We start from the raw sequence: 19,447 nt of genomic DNA, 5'->3' as shown, positions 1-19,447 counted from the left end.
TACGAAATCGGCAATCGTAGACCAACGCGATGCGAGAAAGAGAATGGAGATTCGCTCTGCTCTCAACCAGCCATCCTTCGAGCTGATTCGCCGCATTGCACGTAGAACGAATACGTTGAAAGCGAGGAGATCTGGATCATCGATTGAATATGTATAAACGTTCTAGAAAATAAAAATAAAACCATATTTTTGTACGACATAAATTTCTTTATTCAGCTATGATGTTTTTATACAATTTAACTTCTGAGAATCCAAGGAAATAATAACATTAACAATAAAAGGGCCGGTATAAGTCCTTAAGTCGTTTCTGAATAATAAATCAAATTATAAAGAATTGAGTTTCCGATATTCAAATATCCAAGACATCCTAGTTCCAATTATTTAAGTTACTAACATATTGGAGTTACTTAACATATCAAAATCCAAATTTCCAAAATGATTGAATTTCAAATAATCCTAATCCATTTAAATTCCCAAATATTATCGTATTTAAGTTACCAAGATATCAAAGTCCTTAAACCCCAATTCGCACTACCTGAATTCCAAATATTTCTAGTCCATTTAAATCTCTAAGTACCTAACTTATTAAACTTTCAAAAACCTACAACAGAAATATTTGTCAACGAGACAATACTGTACAAGAAAACTCTAAAGTGATGTCAATCGTAAAGGAACAATGAGATATAAAATACGTAACGACAAGAGAAATTGCATTACGATAATGTAACTATTTCCATACACAACTCTGCGCGTTATACTTACACCATGTGCAAGAGCCAACGAAAAGAAAAATGGACGATTGTAACGAGACTTTCGGCTTTCCCCTTACGTTTGATCGAAGCTAGACTCGCTAGACCAGCGATTGCAGACTCAGATTATGTAAATTGTTACACATACAAAACAAATCTCCGTTCTCCATTCGATCGCTCTTAAATGGCCGATTTGTTGATCGTAGCGCCGATACCTTCATACGGTTAACTCGCGTGTGCCTTATTACACTTTCAAAATGCTCGCTGTCGAGGAATTCGAGCGACGATATTTTCAGCAAATGAAATTCGGCAGGACTCCGCGGGTTTGTTAACACACAAAGAACGGGATAAATCGATCCTGTTTCGAATAATAATTTCGTCTGTTTATCCGCTGCTTCGGTGTATGGTGCGATTAGATTTTTGAACTCTTGGTTTTCTTGGTTCTTTGCAAGTTTCAAATTCAGGGGGTTGTTTGAAAATTTTTAATTTAGAATTCTTGGTTTGCTTCGCAGAATTTTAATTTGCGCGGTATCTAAATTCCGAGCTACGTACCTGAATTTCAAAATGCCTAAATTCCAAAGACATTTGGTCCCAGGATATTTAAATTCCTAGCTCTCGGTTTATGCGTCTGAATTCGAAAAGTATCAGGTTTTCGAATTTCTAGATATCCAAATTAAAAAATACACGGTTTCCAAAGAACATAAATCCATGTACCTACCTGAATTTCAAAATATACCTGGTCAAAAAGATACCTGAATTTCTAATCGCTTTAATTCAGAAATTCTCGAATTCTTAAATCCATCGGTTCGTAATACTTTTATTACATCGCCATCTACATAATCAGATATACTTATCGTTAAAGGTTTTCTGCAATGAATAATTTAATCTAAAGCACAGACCACCAACCGTAACTCAGAATTCTAATCGCTACGATGTAAAACGTCGAAGAAATGAAATTACACTTCCACGGTGAGTCACTAGGACCACATCAGCGAACCACGTTAACCGATCATTTATATCTCGCCGCGTTTCCGTGTTACAATAAATTCGCTATCGGGCGATCGCACACGGCGTAACGTTATCCATATTTAATGCGCGTCTTTAATAAAACAGAATAAATGATTACGAAACAGTTGCGAAAGCTACCGCCCGATGTTAGACTCCGTGAAATGTCAATTTTCTGCTCGCACCGTGATAAATAAACTTATTTACACTTTCGATCTTGCAACATTTTTCCCAATCGAACCGAACGTTATTATAATTCACCATGATCGCATAACCATGTCACCATAGAATCGAATATTTTTATTATTACGAGACTTCGAACCTCGTTTATTTTACTATGCACGTGTGAAAATTGAACAGGCTATAAATCGATCGTCCGTCGTTTCGCCAGACACTTTCGAGGAATTCATTAGAATTCGTTAGAAGTGTCGCGGCACGCTTCGATCGCATTTCGATGCATTCGACAACGAAATAGGTAAACAAATCCTGCTACAAATCTGTTCAACGTAAATCAAAGTCAACTGTTTTGGTGTGTTACAAATTTTACTAATTAGATTGGTCTATCGGTAAATGAAATATTCTCCTTTTTCACATGTATGTTTCACCATACGTGTAAATTAGAATTCAAAGTAATTACTACGTATTTTAGTTGATCCTACATATTACACGGTATCGTGATAGTAATAGAAATGTATAGAAATAATGCGAATGATATTGTAATACAAAGTACATATGCAATGACCAGCTAATCTCAATTAAATCGTACGTCAACGGGTTGATATGTAAATACCTGTGTATGATCTTTCGATATGGAGAAAATATTGGATTTTTAGTGTCCTAATTGTGTCTTAATAGGGTTTGAGGGATTGGATTTTTACTGATATTGGGCGTTACCTCGACATGAATTCTCAAAACGATTACAGAGTCACTTTCTCCTTTTTGAAAAGGCCGGATCGATGATGTCAATCGTAAAGAATATCGAACTCTCATACGATACTGTAAATTTCTCTTTACGACTGTAGCCGAAACACGTTCGATCGTTTCGGCGACGTTTACATGTTGTTACAAAGTACTGCACGCCCACGTAATGCCGGTGTAAACGAGGTCGTGTGTAATAGACAGAGTTGTTCAGAACCCGGCTCGCTTTTTGCTTTCTTCTATTCCATACTTTACCGTCTTCTGCTTCCAATTTCATTTCGCTGATCTTGGAATTGCTAATTGACCGATGAATAAGAAGGCTTAACCAGACGAATCAGAAGTTGCAGAATAGTTACGAAGCATTCTGGGGTCAAGAGACTTTAAACTTCATAATCCTCAAATCTTATGTTCCTCCTAGAGGAACCTCGCGGTTATGTAATCTGGCCATGATCGTCACAGAGCCACAAAATGTATTGCAGACCGTACAGAAACTTTAGGCTTCGAACCTTTAGCAAGAAATGGTACTGCATTTGGGCTATTTGAAAGTTTAACGAATTTCACGCTTCTGCTGTGCTAACGCAACTAACAGCTAACTTTTTTAGCTGCAAGCACTTTTAACTCAAGTTGAAGGGGTAAAATCAACCCTCCAAATGTCGATACCCTAAGCCTTCGCCAAAGTTAAGATTAAGGTTTGGACGACGGTTGGCTGATTCCATAGCTGGTTTGCAAAATGTATAAAATTTTGTTTAATTATAGTACCCATGTACACCGTTGTTTTCGCAATAAAGAATGTAATTTTTCATCGTTAAATGCACAGCCGTTGTATTTTTTCAAACCAGCAGCTTCACGGCACCGTGCGCTTAATAGAAATATTTTCATGAATGATCGAATGAGAAGAAGCTTCTTCGATTCCCATCGTATTTCTGTCAATGTCTATTTTGTCAGATTAGATCGACCAGCCAAGGGAATTCGTTCGAAATCGACAACAGAGGAAATGAAATCCTCGTAGCGGAGAATGGAGTTACTGTAGCGTACCGGTGTATACACAGGGTATCTCATTGAAATCGAACATCTAAATTATTTTCATTGTTATCGACGATAAAATAGGATAACGTAAAACCATGTTAATAATTTTCAAAATTTTCTTATGGATAACATTTTTTATCATAAACTATAAATTTCTTATAAAACGATAGAAAATATATTATTACTATGCAAAGGATATCAGTGGCCTTAGATCGCTCTTCAAGATAATCTTGTGCGAACAAACTTTTTTCAATAGTTTCAATAGCAGTGAAAGTATCGGAGATACTTAATCTCAGCAAGACACTCTATATAGTAAACGAGAAATGAATTCACCCAGCTATCTTCGAATCGCGAAACATCTACCGAATCTATTAACATCGAATAGAACACAGATGTCTCCGTAAAAGAGATATCGCGTTAGAAACGAGATTGAACGATTAAACAGAAAATCTGATCGGGTCTCGATCGCTATTGGCGTCTCATTTGCATTACAAATCAGTCTTTCCCACTGTAATTTTCGTACCTCCTTATTCGTTATAAAGGTTAACAGCTCAATTTTGAGATTAACTGATTCAAGATTGGTACACGAAGCGGTTAAACGTGAGATAATTGCAAGTTTCGACTGCAAAAGATTGTTATATTTTCTATAAATAAATCACGTGACGGAAAATATAGTACATACATATATTACTGTAGAAAATTATAATTTATAATCAGTTCGTAATAACGATAGCCACGGTCATTTTAGAAATCAATTTTCTTGAAGACGAAATCTGCTGCGAGAAAACTTATTCCACATTTTCGACCCGACATTTTCAAAAGGATTGCATTTCACGAATTAAAATATCGTTACATGTCTTCCCAAGAGAAAGCTGTTTACTCTCAGAGACCATCCGTAGAGAACTAGAACTTTGTTAGAAAAACGTAATACTCGAGCTAGTAAGAAAAACGAAATCGTCAGTCTCCGTTAATCTTCGTTGAAACGCTCCTCTATTAACGCGTTTGGTACGATTCAGTCTCAAGTAGATTCACCGAGGACTTTGACGTTTTCCATTTTCTTTGACGGCTTTATTGAATCGAGCAGGCGTAACGATGGTGAAACTGTGCCTCAGCTGTTGAAAGTCAATCTGAGAGTTGAAACTCGAAAAAAAAAGCTTACGAGTGAATCCAGATGAAAAGCAGAGGTACAAGGCCGGACATTGCATTTTGTAATGCCTGATTCACGCTGCACGTTTCGCTGTCCTCGAAGTAGCTCAAGCCACGTTCACGCTTGCACGGATGATTGATTTAATCTTTGAATGTTTCATGAAAGATTTTCTCACAACTTCTAGCGATAAATTAACAATGATAAATTGGTTGGAGCTACGTTTTCGAGAAAATTGGGTCTGAAATATCGCAAGTTAACCAAGTGAACGCATATCTGGCAAATTTTCAAACTTGGTTTTCTCAAAAAACGAGATTTCCATCGAGAAAACATTATTCCATATTCTCGACTCATTTTTGTACATGGAATAATCTCCAGCTCAAGTATTTCATCTTGCATGCATGAATTTTGCTTCGGTAAGAAAGACAAATAAAATTTCACTAAAACTAGGTATACAAGATTTCAAAATCGCGAACTATATTACTCATTTGGATCACGTGTATTTATATAATTATGTAATAATTTATACAATTATATAACAGAAATTAGCCAACCATACGATAAAATTATCGTTTAAAACCCGTTGATTTCGAATATTTATATAAGTGGCGGTAATGAAGTGTAAAGGAAGAAGTTTTTTCTAACTGCGGTTTCGAGAACGAAGAAGAAAAGGGGTAAAATCATGGAATGCACAGTGCGAACCGTTCTTTCCGTAATACGATACATTCGGGAAAGTGCCACAATACATTTTGCCGAGTAAAAACCGACTTACGTAACACGGTATCGATTATCGTTAGAGAGTTATCGATCGCGAGCGGATAGAACAAGAAAAGCGGGAAAAAAAGGAATGCAGCACTTTTTGTACACTTTCTAAGTGCATTGTGGAAAACTCTCACGATATTGGATAGCGTGAATTCATCGTCTGGTCGAAGAATTGCGAACACGAATAACTACGAGGAAGAAAATATTCGCGAATATTAGTGATTTTGTGATAGAAGGAATTTTTAAAATATTTTACTATTTGTAGATTAATAATATTTTAGGAATTTGTTATTGAAAAGTGGGAGAATTCGAAGTGAGAACCAGAGAAGTATAAATATTAATTCCAATGCAAAATTTCTACAAAAGGTTCGTTTAAATCTGAAAAGCAATTAAGTAAGCCCTATAATACAATTTTCTGTATTGATTATTTTTCAATAAAATTCTAAATCATCTTTCACACATCGAATGACAAATTCAATTTTTTCAATCGATTTTTCCAGCTTTCCTTTTCACGTTACGCGTTTTTCCGAAGGAGAAGCGACGGTGTCTCGCGAGGAAATGTGAAATCGATACGCGTCGATCGTCATCGCCGGGTAATCAATAGTTGCTGGATGGCTTGCGATTCGCGGATGACTCGGCGAGTGACAAAACTTGGTATTTTTCACCGTATTATCTAAGACGCGAATTACGATGAAAGCAGAGCAAAGAGTAAAACCGTCGTTCTCGAATCCGCGCATTTGCATATTACTTCGAGTACGCGCGCCTTATATTTTTTATTTCTTTCGATTACCCAAGAAATCCTGTTTCGAGTCGTGTTTTACGTAATATCCAGCCAGACGAGAAGCTTGAAATATTTGCTATATGCTATTATGTAGATCGCTCGAGATTTTATCAAATAGAATTTATAATTCAAAGACTTCGAAAAATTATAATCCTTATCAATGCGATAAAATAAAATAGTCCTTCGACGATCTTGATATATGAAAAGCTCTAGTAATGACACTGCACGAAATCCAGCAATTTTCTACCCTCTAATCACTATATCTCCGCAAGCAACAAATTATTTTACATTTTGCATGATTCCCATACATTAACTAAACAAGTTGCTACAAGAGTTAACTGTGATAAGTATCCAACCGCGGAACACGTAATTCCAAAAGGACGGAGGATAGATAGAATTTATCAAACAGTCTCGATTATTTTATACGTATCAAGCGCACAGCGTGCAATTGCAAAAAGAAAGTAGAATATAAAGTAGATCAGGCTCGAGTAGATAATTATGACCGAAAATGTAGAAAATAAATAGGGTTTATCGATTGATATCGACCATTTTTCTCGTTCACGGTTGGCGGTCTTACGCACGATTACCGACCTTTAGAAAGAATGCAGACATTTGAACAAGTGGTTATCGAAAACGAAAGCTAACTGGTTACCCGGTTGTCCAGCAACTATCGCTTCTGGCGGTTCTGGTCTTCTTGTTGCCGCGCCGCAATGGCAATATCCTACTCGATAGTCCAAGTTTCTCTGTTTCGATTCGGAAACACACAGCGAGCTTTATGTAACTGACTGGCACAGTGAAATGTCAGCCATTTGTTGTCCAATCTTTTCACGCGGTTTTCTAAAATTGTCGCGTGCCACTTTTTCATCGTTAGGATGAAATTAACGACGCTGTTTGTTTAGGGAGAAATTTCTATCGCTATTATATTGCAACGACTGTTACTAATGTTACTAGTGTTGATAGCGATTATTAAGCATGAATAATTTTTTTAAATCGACACAAGCAATTTTCTATTGAAAGCAGATTGACGTGACCACAGTAACTTTTTTTTTTTAATGGAATATCTTTGCAACTATCGTAATTTCTTTTCTGTCGTCGGAATTCTTATTATTAGTCGTTTCTCGCAGTAATTAGAGTAGTTAGAGTGCGGATATTTATGCAAATTCGTGTTGCCGAGAGCATAATTTAAAAAGTGCAGGCTCGTGAGAAAAGTGTTTTTCCAAGTACCGTAGAAAGCACCGTACTTTGGACATTTTACCAATATACCAATTGAGGAAGCATAAATAACCATAAGAATTCTCAAGACTATAATCAGCACGCGATAATTAAATGTAAATCATTAGCGTCTGGGATCGATAGGATTTTAACACGAGCAATATTCATCTTTAAAACGAGACCAGTATAAATTCACGAGAAAGCTCATTAATTGGACTGTACGATATCCAGAAACGGTTTTCATTAATGAAAATCGTTTCTCCTATGGCGGATCGTTCGATAATTCAACAGACGATTCACGGTTCTAAACCGGTTCTACGAGTGTGGTCCAGCCGGAGAAAGGCGTTCATTCACAGCCCGAACAATAAATTATTGTGTCGAATTGAACCGCATAAATTGAAACGGCGAACAATGGAATTTACGCTATCCCTTCGATTACGTGGTTCATTGTGTTCCGCCAGTCACAAAAGAAACCAAATACACGCGGGTATATGGCGCGAGATATGAAATGGGTAATCACCGATAAATCGAAAGCTATCCCGTTGAGCTAACCATTGTCCGAAAGCATTTGGTGATTAGAAAGATGAATAATATTCAATTTTCGTCCCTTTTTAGTTTAATATGCACTCTGGCAAATCACTATACGCCATAGGTTGGACTAAAAATCTTCGATGACAAAATTTTCGTATTATCGAGAAATTACTTTCCAGTTCAAGGAATTGTAGCTACTATTAAGGCTTTATTAGAATTCATGAAAATTTGTTAACTCTCTTTTCGTGGCTCATTCTCATAGGTTTTCTCTTTCAAGCGCCTTTTGCGACACGCAGAGATTACGTTGAGCTTAATCCTTGTTAATAATATCGTTATAGCGTTATTATTGAATACTAGCAGTATTATTACCAAAATTACTGATATCAAATTACTATAATTTTCTACGCGCAGGAACCATTATAGTTCTGGTCTGAACCAGCGTGTGCGGGTCACAACAATCACGGGTCATGCTAGCTGTATCACTGCAGAAATTTCACTATCGTCGTTCTATTTACTATATCTGTTCCTTGTACGCTTTATATCACCGATAATAATATTATTATAATACAAGATCATCAAAATACAATTATCGATCAATTTTTATATTATTCGCTTTTACTTTTCTCCTTGCATGTATTGTATGTACATTTCTACTGATCGACCTTCTATCTAATTACATTTTTAAATGAAAGCCAATTATCTATTGAGAAAACGAAACGAAACACATAAAACCAGTTTGGATAAAATACTGCCATAATTCCTTATGACAACGAACCGATCCTTGGATCGTAGGCGAGGCAATAAACTTGCCTGCTGGAAAAATTGCAACAGGATTTTCCTCGTAAAGATCCAGTGATCCACTAGGATGTATGGCATTTAAATAGACGTTTCACGATGTAGGCTAAAAAAATCGAGAATTGTTCGCGGCGATCCGCTATCGCTGGTTTCTAATTGGTAGAAAGCACCAGCTGCCAGTGATTCCATTCTTTTTCTTGTTTCGCTCGAGCAGGCGGCGGAAAGAAGGCAAAAGAAAAGAACAAGAGGACGATGATCGGCGAGAAGCCTCGCGAGATCCAGTCACTGATTCGATCCTCGATGACAATGACCTCGACCCTTGGAATTTCGAAACTTTCCAATATTTCAACGATTAACTTTTGAAGGCCAAAGTGGTAAATCGATATGCTATAATTATCATTAAAATAGTTAATTATCTGATATAAAAAAATTGCAAAAATTCGTCAAGCGTGTTAATAAGTGTGTTTACAATGGCTTTGACATCGGACATTCCAATGAAACATCGATCAGCAGCTCTATTTGTTATTGATTCGCGAGATTTATTACAAGCGATTTGCAATCCAGATCGCGTTTCTCGCGGCGCAAGTAAGAAAGCATTCCTGCTTACGACGTTATCTAACAACGAGAAATCTAGTGGTTCCGTTTCACTTCATGGTAAGGTACCATAAATCAAAGCAGCTCGCGTATTATCTTCGCTATCGAAGGCAATGTCGATGCCCCGTTCTAAATACGCGAATAAATCTACGGGATGTAAACGACTAGCATGACGACTATAGAAATCGACTGAGCGTTTTCCTCGATTATACATTGCCTAGAAATCGCACACTTCCGAAATAAATCGATTTTAATCACTTATCCGTGGCTGTCGTTACTTTCGTTCAGCCTTTCCTCTATTTCTTTACAAATTAGGTAAATGAAATTTTAAAAGTCAAAACAGGATCAAAGTGGGATGAACTTTTGTTCATTGAGTAAAGATTCGATTCAGTCGAGGAACGTCGATACAAGATAATTTAATTTATGATAACAGGTTAATCAAGAAAATGTCATTAAAATATACTGCTAAACGTACCACTAAAATACTACTACAAGCACACCTAGATAAAAGAATCTCCTAACGTTCATTCAAAACAAAGGAAACCCATCGCAGCTACCGAGCTTTCATCCTATTCGTTCAACTCTAAGAACCAGAAGAATAAAAGAAGAGAAGTTTCTAATTGCTCTTTCCAAATAAATTCCCCTGAAAGAGCCTACGTCATCGACTTTGATTTGCGCGTGGCGTCTCTCATTTCACGGCTCCAGGAAGGGGAGATGCTCGTTGAATTGTCTTCGCGTGGTCATCAATCAGTGACACCGCGGAGGCACGCTTTCTTAATGCCACGCCGCCGTCGCAGCTCGCTAGACAAAAATAAAGATTCCACACCGCTGGCCGTAGAGGGGATTCCCTTGCGCAACAGGTGGCTAACCTGACAAGCGGAGCCTACGCGCGAAAAAATCCCCGTCAGACGGCGCTATCCGGACGCACGCGTCGATAAATTGACACTACAGGTAGCGACGATTAAAGCGATCGTGTATTTGCATCAAAGACATTAATACGGAAAATACGTGAGAAAGTAAGTAGCATAAACGAAGAAGAAGTTCTTTATTAGAATTATTAGAAGTAGTATAGATAAATGACAAGATTAAGAAAAATACATTTCCTTTGCTGGTATTAAAAATTCTTACTTTTGGTCATTGCATTACAACGCTTCGATTGGCGTCATCGTTAAACTAATGCGATCTCGATTCTCGAGTAAGCAGAGGCAAAGTAAGCAGAGACAGTTCCGCGTTAACTTAACGTGTCCTTTTTACCGATCGAAACAGGATTTATGCAAACACGATCTCGCTAGAGATCACTTCTAGAGCAACGTGGTGTAACTGATTGCTTGGTACTTCCCTATGGAAAATCTGCACTAATGTCGGCTTCTGTTAGATTCAAACGTGGTAATTTAGAGATGTGGCGTTAAATTTATAGCGGGTACTACTGGTAATTGGTTTAAGTTCTGATACTTCAGGAAGCATTCAGCTGTTCCAGTATATTGGCAATATGGTTTTCTAATGGACGTGTGTCGAGATTTGTGGACTGTTTTGTAACGAAGTCTGCGAGGAAGTGAATCAATGATAAGTGGAAATTCCTTATGGGATCCGCATAGTAATTTAGAAATTTTTGTAAGCTACTGTGTGTCGAACATTATCGTAACAAGGAAATGAAGCGATGATGGATAGAAAGGTAATACTGACTTTTCGTAATCGATTCTGGGACCCGTGTGGTAATTTCAAAATTTTTGTAGGCTATTGTGTGTTTTACGCGAGACTGATCGAGATTGATGAAACGTTTTATGGGGAAGCTTGCGAAAAAATGAGATAACAATAATTGAAATTCTTCATACTACACATCTATAGCTTATTGTAGGACTCGTGTGGTGATTCAGAAATTTCTATAAATCATTAAGTATTGAATATTATCAGTACGTAGGTGGTGTTTAGATTACTCTTTGGTACAGAGAATTTATGAAGTATTTTATGGGAATGCTTGTGACGAAGCGAAATAATGATGATTGGAAAGAACGACGTTGAGTGTCTGTGGATGTTTATGGGACCAATGTGTTAATTTGGGAAACTTAATGGTCCATTAAATACCTATCACGATATTTGATAGTGTCGAGATTTATAGATAATTTCATTTAAGATGATCGCGATGAAACACGTAAGAATTATTATACATATCTAATTCGGTTATTAGCGACAATTAAAAATATTGTCCTACCAAAAAATGTCAAACGAAGTATGCCAAAAATGTCAAGCATGTTGACGTCACCAACAAACGATAAATTACACGAACAACGCAATTTGGAAATACCTGGAAGCTATTATGAGTATATTCCAGTCATTTAAAGGTGTAACGATGAAAATTTTACTGATCGATCTAAGTCCATTATTTAAACCATTTTTCTCCATTATTCCTGCCAGTGTATGGATAACTAATGATTATACTAATTTTGAAGTCTAATGGAATTCTATGTACAAATTACCATAAGTAGGGACGCACATTAATAACTCGCTTGTCTATAAATACCGTTGTATTACAATGCTCAGGTGTTCGTTGGTAGCAATCAAGATTTAAGATCACGGACACTATTTTCGAAAGCCTTTTGCGTTGAGATCCAGGTGTTCTGGACGAAAGAAATGGAAGAAAATCGTTCAGAAAGTTACTCAACCCTGACTAATGTACGAACGAATCCCAGTAATCGATTACTCATCTAGTAATTAGCCAAGCCTAAGCTCCGTTTTGAGACAATAATAATGAAGTTACAAATTGTAGATTACAGACTTCTCTTTTATAATTCAAAACACGGAAAATCTATCAAGGTAACGAATTTTTATTATTACGATCGCTAAATGCATATACACCGTTATGTAAGAGTTTCCTATCACATAGATTCTTCATTGTATGGTCCAAAAGCGATATTTTAACGACTTTAAACCGATATTACGAGTAAAAAAAATAGCAGAGCAAAAAATTCCTATCATATATTTATAAGGTATTAGTTAAGCTTCTTTAAAGTATCGCTACATGTAGCATATCCATTAAAAATTGGTTATTCCATTAATTAAGTTGTTAAAATCAAGGTGAAAATTCTGAATGAAAAGGAAAATCGACGAACCTGAGGTGTCCCGCGCGACTCTCAATCCTTCAGGATCTTCTAGGGTTCTTTCAGCTGTTGTTCTCCCTGGGGATGTTCTCCTCGACAGAACGAGCTATCTGCCCTTGGAAGCACGCAGGATCTCGCGCATGTTACCGCACCGGATTCCCTCACAACGTGCACGAGTCATTCTGTGACACCCGCGAGTCCCTCATCCCCGTAATCGATCCTCGAAACACCATCCAAACCTCTGTGATCCGTCCCTGGATATTTTACCTTCTATTCACCTGAGTATCGTCACGAGTAAACACTTTCTCCCCCTCCCCTTTCACTCTTTCTCTCTCTCTTTCTCTCTCTTTCTCTCTCTCTTCCTCTCTCTCTCTTTCGCTCTCGCTCTCGCTCTCTCTCTCTCTTTCTCTCTCTTTCTTTCTCCGCTGACACGAAAATAACCGCGATTGCACAGAACACGTCGACGATTATTTCTTCGAGTCACGAATTCCTACTGCGGCACGTGCCACGATCGGTTTCCAAACACCTGGAGGCCGACTCTGGATCAAGACTCTAGCAACTAGAGTGTCTTGCGAGCTACGGTCGATTCCATGTATTTTAGAAAAAAGACGATGATTTCGTTAAAAGACGAAGCTTGATTTCTTGGTACCATAGACCATAATATTACGTGGACCATTTATTACCTATCACTTTTCAAGAGTCTTTTTCAGAATTAACGGAGAACGGTAAGAGCACTGGTGAATGGGGTTGGAGGTAGACGAGAATGAGGAAGGGAACGCGGGAAATTCAAGGTTTCGAGTGCACGAGGGAACACACACGGGTGAAGAACACACGTCGAAGATTTGTCAACCTCGCTCGGTGGAAGCGGTCGTCAGACTAAAGTCGTCGTTCCACTGGAAACCGAGTACGTGCATGGCTTTCTTATCCCTCCTGTCAGCTCGAAATCTGTTCCTTCTCTCTCCTGCTCGGCTGGTTTGGTCGAGTTTCTCTGTTGCGCTGAGGACAGGCCCGCTCGTTCTCTCCCTCTCTACGCGGCTCTGTCACTCGGTCCAGAGTGGAGGGGAAACCGAGTCCAAGGATACGGTGGACAGCCAGGAAAAATTATTCGGACGCTTTGGAAACGGGGCTTTCGACGTTCATCGGGCTCTCGTCTGTGGGTTAAGAAAATTGGCAAGTTTCTTTAGAGTATAGGCATTTTTCAGGTATTTTTTTAAAGCGCAACTTCTCCAACTTTTACGGATCGAAAATGGTCATTTTTCGCGACCCACGCGAAGATTACACAAAGTGTCGAATTGCCATCGACAGTTGATAAGCGATCCAAAGTTGATCTGATGCATAACGGCTGCGATAAGTATTTGCACAAACATTGTGGCTCAATTTCTAAGCACCTAAAATAATAATTGACAAAATGACAAAAAAGTTAGGATAACATTATTCAAGGATGGAAAAGGATTGTATTAAGTACTAAGTAGATTTTTAATAAAAATATCAAAACACATTATTGATTGTCACAAATAATCGTAAATTAGTCCTTTAATTCCTTACGAAATAAATTAGATATTATATATAAATCAAAATAAAATAATTATTCTATCCAGCACATGTACGTCATAACATCGTATTTATTTAATGATATTTTTAACGATCCTGATTTCATTAAGAAAGTACTTTTTCACAATTTTTAGAATCATCGTTTCGCTTGAATAGGAATAGTAGTATAATCTTTCATAGTTGATTATGAACGTAGTTTCTTCGTAGTTTCGAGAAATATTATTCAAATTCAACTGCAATAAAAATAATATTTTCTTTCGTGAATATGGAGAAACGTAAAAGGAACTCGTTATTCGATATAAACGCAACAGAGTGCAATTCTAACACCTCGACTTGTTAGAACATTAACCTTGGAATAAAAAGAATACATTAACTTGAAAGGAACTGTATCTGCATCAGCTGCGATGGAAGGTAATTATCGATCAAGATCGAATTCTCAAAAGGAAAACAAATTTTCTACGTGTAAAAATAAATGAAAAATTGTAAAGTCAATAATAAATCACGAGAAGAGAATAAAATCGTTTTCCTCGTATTAAAATTGGAATTTTCACTGTGATAAATGTTGCCAAAAATCGTTAACTAATTTGTCACGCGCTAACCACATGCTCGATGCATAACGAGGTGAAAGAAGAGAAAGGCCAGTAAGCAGATTAATGTATCGCCCTGTAACGCAGCGTAACATCCTGTAACTTGCATGTACAATGGCTCATGAAAGTATTCAAATACGTAACCATAGAAAATTTTTCCGAAACTTTCTGAAACTTCGTCGATACTTGCAGCCGCATAGGATTTAGCCGCTGTACGTTCAATCGCAGATTTCATGAAACATTGTACAGCATGAAATGATACGATATAGCGGGTCGTTTTCGTCTCGACACGCACTATATCATGGATAAAAAATGTAGGGTCTCATTTAAAACAGTCAGTTTGATCTTAAAATCTTCCCCATCATTTTACCCACGCAAAAATTATTTATACCACATAATGTCTCTTTTTGTTATCATATAACTTTCAAATGGCTCGCGAGATATTCCAACTTTCTCGTCTAAATGTAACAGCCATATTCAACGTTAGGAAGATTCACGATAAAAGTATGAAATTTCATTATCGTGACGTTAACGTATGATCGGAATGACTTTTCTACGTGAAATAAATGTTGATCGTGGCATGAATATCGCATCGAGAGTATCGTAATTCGGAATAGGGGTAGTTTAAAAGCTAAATGTGAACTATAAGTGTTCAAGTACTTTGGAAAGCCTCTATATATGAAAACAGGCTTCAAGTATTCGTGAAGCGTGATTTTGGGACTGTAATTTCGTACTCGAATCGGTATCTCCTCTGCTTGGAAACTTTCTACACGGAGCTACCTTGAGGGATCGAGAGCAATTGAGATATAGATTAATCAGCTCTAAAATGTATTAACGAAATCGTCAATTATAGTGGGTGGGCGTGGTCCAGACGTCACAGTGATCTTTTTATTCCTTGCTTACCTGACAGATGTGGTAATTCGAATTGTTGGGCCTTGAAATTAAAAGTTCTATCGAACTTTGTACCTTTATTGCCTAACAAAACCCATATGCTACGGTTTCGTATTTGAAATTACGTGTTTCTACTGTATAATAACGAAGCTATCGAATTAGCAATCTTCTGATTAATCTGCGCGTAAAGAAATCGGCGACGAAACAAACGAATTAAAATTCTAAAAAATTGCAATTTTCCAAATGATAAGAAAGCTTCGTTAACATTATCGGATTGTACCGTTCTACAATCGCGAACGCATACGCAATGCGTATGATTGATTGACCGAAGAACAAAGGTTCTCGAGCGACGAAGAAAAAAATTCGATCGCACGGCATTGAGATGGCGGGTTGGAATTCCTACTTTTCCCCTTGCTGTTGTACGAGAACGACACGAAAATAGAACAGACAGGAAGGCGGAGAGAAAGAGAGTGCCGCAACGAGAGCCCCCAGAATCAGCTGAGAAAAGTGCGAGGGAAAAGTGAGCTGGATGGCCTTCGCGACAATTCACTCGTTACCTCTTGTTTCAATTCGCGCCGTTCGAATTCACCTCCGTCGGCGAAGTCAGCCGGCTTTCCGTCAATTCTGACCGATCGATTCGAAAGCTACCGCCTCTTGACCATTTTTGGACAAAGCTACATTGCTTAATAAGCACGCAATATCTCATAATTAAACTGTGGATATTCGTAAAAATTTGTATTTTTACGAACGCAACTATGGAAATGGAACCTAAATAGAAATTTGTTTGATCGGCTAAATATTATAACGAATACTCTGAGTATTTTACACATTTCTGTATATTATATGTATCTCCTACGTTTCGGCACGTTCAAGAAAACAAATGCACAAAGATCATGTCTATTCGTAACTAGACAGCGGGGATATTTATGCAACGATTTATATTTTGATAAATATAATAAATTTAATAAATGGAATTCGGGTAGAGAATTGCTTCGCCTATTAAACGTTGTAACGGATGTTACAGTTTGGATATTTTACGTATTTGTCCATATCACGCGTATTCTGTGGGTTTTAGCACCTTTTATTTTCCAAAATACATAAGAAATTCGGTGGAGATATTAACCGCATTTTTTATTTTCTTCGCGAATATTCGTAGCTGCTCTATGCTAGTCTAAATTTATGCCAATTCGGAATCTCTCTTGGAAATAATCGATATTCTATATGTGGAATGTCACAGACACGAAATCCAACTTGCTGTAACGTACCTTTAATGAAATACGACTGGGCGAAGGCCAACGGAAAGAAAAACTGGTCGGTTTTTATTGTTAAATCCTAATCGATGTAAATCTTCGCACGATAATGAAATTTATGAATGCTCGATCAAGGAAGTGAAAGGTTTTATAGGAATGGAAACTGAATTCTTTCGTAATTGGTCAAAGATGCATCTGTGCATCGGACGGATCGGAAAGATCACAAGGGAATAAGAGCGTGGGTAAAGGCGGATCTCGAGCGTGTCTATTATCGATCCTGGTAGAGATCGATCGATCGACCAACGATCTTCAAATTATTCAGGAAATTCTTAATTTCTTAACGATATAAGAATTAAACTGATCGGATAAGAATTTTAATTCTAAGGTGCAAAATCCAATTACGATCATTTATGAAACTTTAATTTTCCTGAACCGATCTTCTTTGCATAACGCGATCGAATCAATCGACACAAAGAAACTCCATTTCGCAATTGCATCCGCAGTTATAAAAAAGCAAACAAATCTCGGGATACGTAAACTAAAAAAAGAAAAAAAAATATGTAACACCTTCGATCACTGAGAAAGAGAAGATAATAACTCATAATTATTCAGGATCTAAAATTGCCCGTCATTATTCTATCAATTGTGTGATTTATTTCAGAAGCGTGTTGATATTGTGATATTATTTCATCGGTGTTATCAACTTTCCTGGAGATCCGTCGACACCGTGATCAAGCCAAATTAAGACGACTGTAACGTAATTAAAATATCGAGTGGCGTGGCCGTTCTAATTATTACACAAAGCCGATCTTAACTCGGCTAATGTCCGTAGTGTAAAAAGAATTCGATCCTTGGTGGCTGCAGAAATCGGTGTTCTGGCATACGACGATCGTATTAAAGCTGGCAACTGGCAGAGAAAGGCGGCCACCCACTGCTTACACAACGCTTTGCTCCAGTTATTAGTATGTGACTCTTTCGCGGGCCGGCCTGACGAACCGTGGATCGACAGGATTGTCATCCATCTTAAAGAACGTACGGTGACTCAGGAACACCAAGTTTCTACTCGTAGACTGAGAATCATCCTAACTCTAAATTGATTTATAATCGTTAATTACGAATTCCGTATTTAAATATACTAAGGAACGATCTACATAAGTCAAACTAACGATCATAGTAATTAATTATAGGAATATACAATGCCAAATTTATACTTAGTAAAAACTAATCTATCGTAACTAATTTTTGATCGCCGGATTAAACGAATTTCATACTAACAAATAACTCAATTAAGTTAAATCCCAGACTAATCTCCCACTCGCCAGACACCAATGATCGATTATTGTCGATTCATCGGCTCTAACAAGAGAAAGGTACAAGTTAACGCAAACCAAATTAAAACGTTTCTAGTTTCAATTAAATCATCAAAAGCGTTGTACTACACGCTCCGCGTGAAATTTCAATGTCATCAGAGCGATTGATTAATGAACGTCGTCGTGGCCGATGAAAGTGTTATCATTTCACAATGCCACGTAACAGAGGCCGCCATTGTCAGGCTGGTTATCTACGTGCTACCAGAACTGACTGCCACAACAATACCAGACAAGCCATGGTCTTTGCATAATATTAACGCCATTCTCTGTCGTAACTTTATTATCGGCTGGCCCGCCTACAAATATCGTTGACCCATAGAAAACCGTTCATAATTACCACGGACACCCGCAATTTCCGCCTCAACCCTTCGTTCCGTTCGAATAAGAATTAATTCGCCGGGAATAAGCCGTTTTATGGGGGAGACCGGCGTTTTCCAATTTTGCATACAAAGTTAGGATTTCTGTCAGGATCTCTTCCCGAGAAATATAATTGTTTGGAATAAACGACAGATCTCTTTTATCGATATTTTATAATTTGGATGCTTCTCGTTGTTTGCTCGTGCTCTTTCGTTAAATTATCTCTTCGCCAATAACACGCATCAAAAATTTGATCGATAGAACGACGCAGTCATTTGCTTACGCAAGTGCGTTTTGCAATTTAGTTGAAGAGGCTAACATTGAATACGTGCGACGAATTAAATCACGCATAAACGTATGCGCACATATTCGCGAATAAACAACAAATGAAACTAAAAGTTTCTTCAATCACGGGGTTTGTTCGAACGAAAGTACGATCGATCGAACGACGAGTTTAAAATGCAATTTACAGACGGCGCACGCGAATCGCCGAGCAGTTAACCTTTGATAATTATCGAACTGAAACGCTTCCGTCGAGAAAAATCCTCTAAATGTCGCTGGCCACTCTCTCCCCCTTTTATCGCAACGTTGCATCAGTGATTACGTGTTGGTCGACCGATTTTTCTCCAATGTGAAGGCAAACTGATTTACAATTAGCCAGATATTCGCGCAGCATTTTCTTCTTTTATATTACCAAGACAGGTACGAATTAGGAAAATGTGAAAGTAAAGACGAAGTGTAATCACGCGTTTTTGTCGCTATGATTGATATTCTAGCATTCCAGTCGATAAGAGAATTTCGTAAATTATTGTAGAGAATAGAATATTTA

At 37.6% G+C, this 19,447-nt stretch overlaps 1 protein-coding gene across 10 annotated transcripts in view; it reads right to left on the bottom strand.

Annotated features, from left to right (window-relative positions):
- The window catches only part of LOC126925897 (myb-like protein X), a 63,336-nt gene that overhangs the window by 34,624 nt on the left and 9,265 nt on the right, over positions 1–19,447 (bottom strand). For 5 of the 10 annotated variants that reach the window (XM_050741885.1, XM_050741887.1, XM_050741891.1 and 2 more), the window contains exon 3: positions 12,625–13,763. The exons of 3 other annotated variants lie outside the window; for them this stretch is intronic. The gene's annotated coding sequence lies outside the window, so the exon portion shown is untranslated. The remainder of the gene's footprint in view (positions 1–12,624; positions 13,764–19,447) is intronic. 2 more of the 10 variants (XM_050741889.1, XM_050741892.1) reach the window with 2 other exon arrangements.

The sequence above is a fragment of the Bombus affinis genome, chromosome 16, assembly GCF_024516045.1.
Source record: "Bombus affinis isolate iyBomAffi1 chromosome 16, iyBomAffi1.2, whole genome shotgun sequence".
NCBI classification, from domain to species: Eukaryota; Metazoa; Arthropoda; class Insecta; order Hymenoptera; family Apidae; genus Bombus; species Bombus affinis.
The sequence above is the reverse complement of the archived record's forward strand: the minus strand, read 5'-3'. Positions and strand labels throughout refer to the sequence as shown.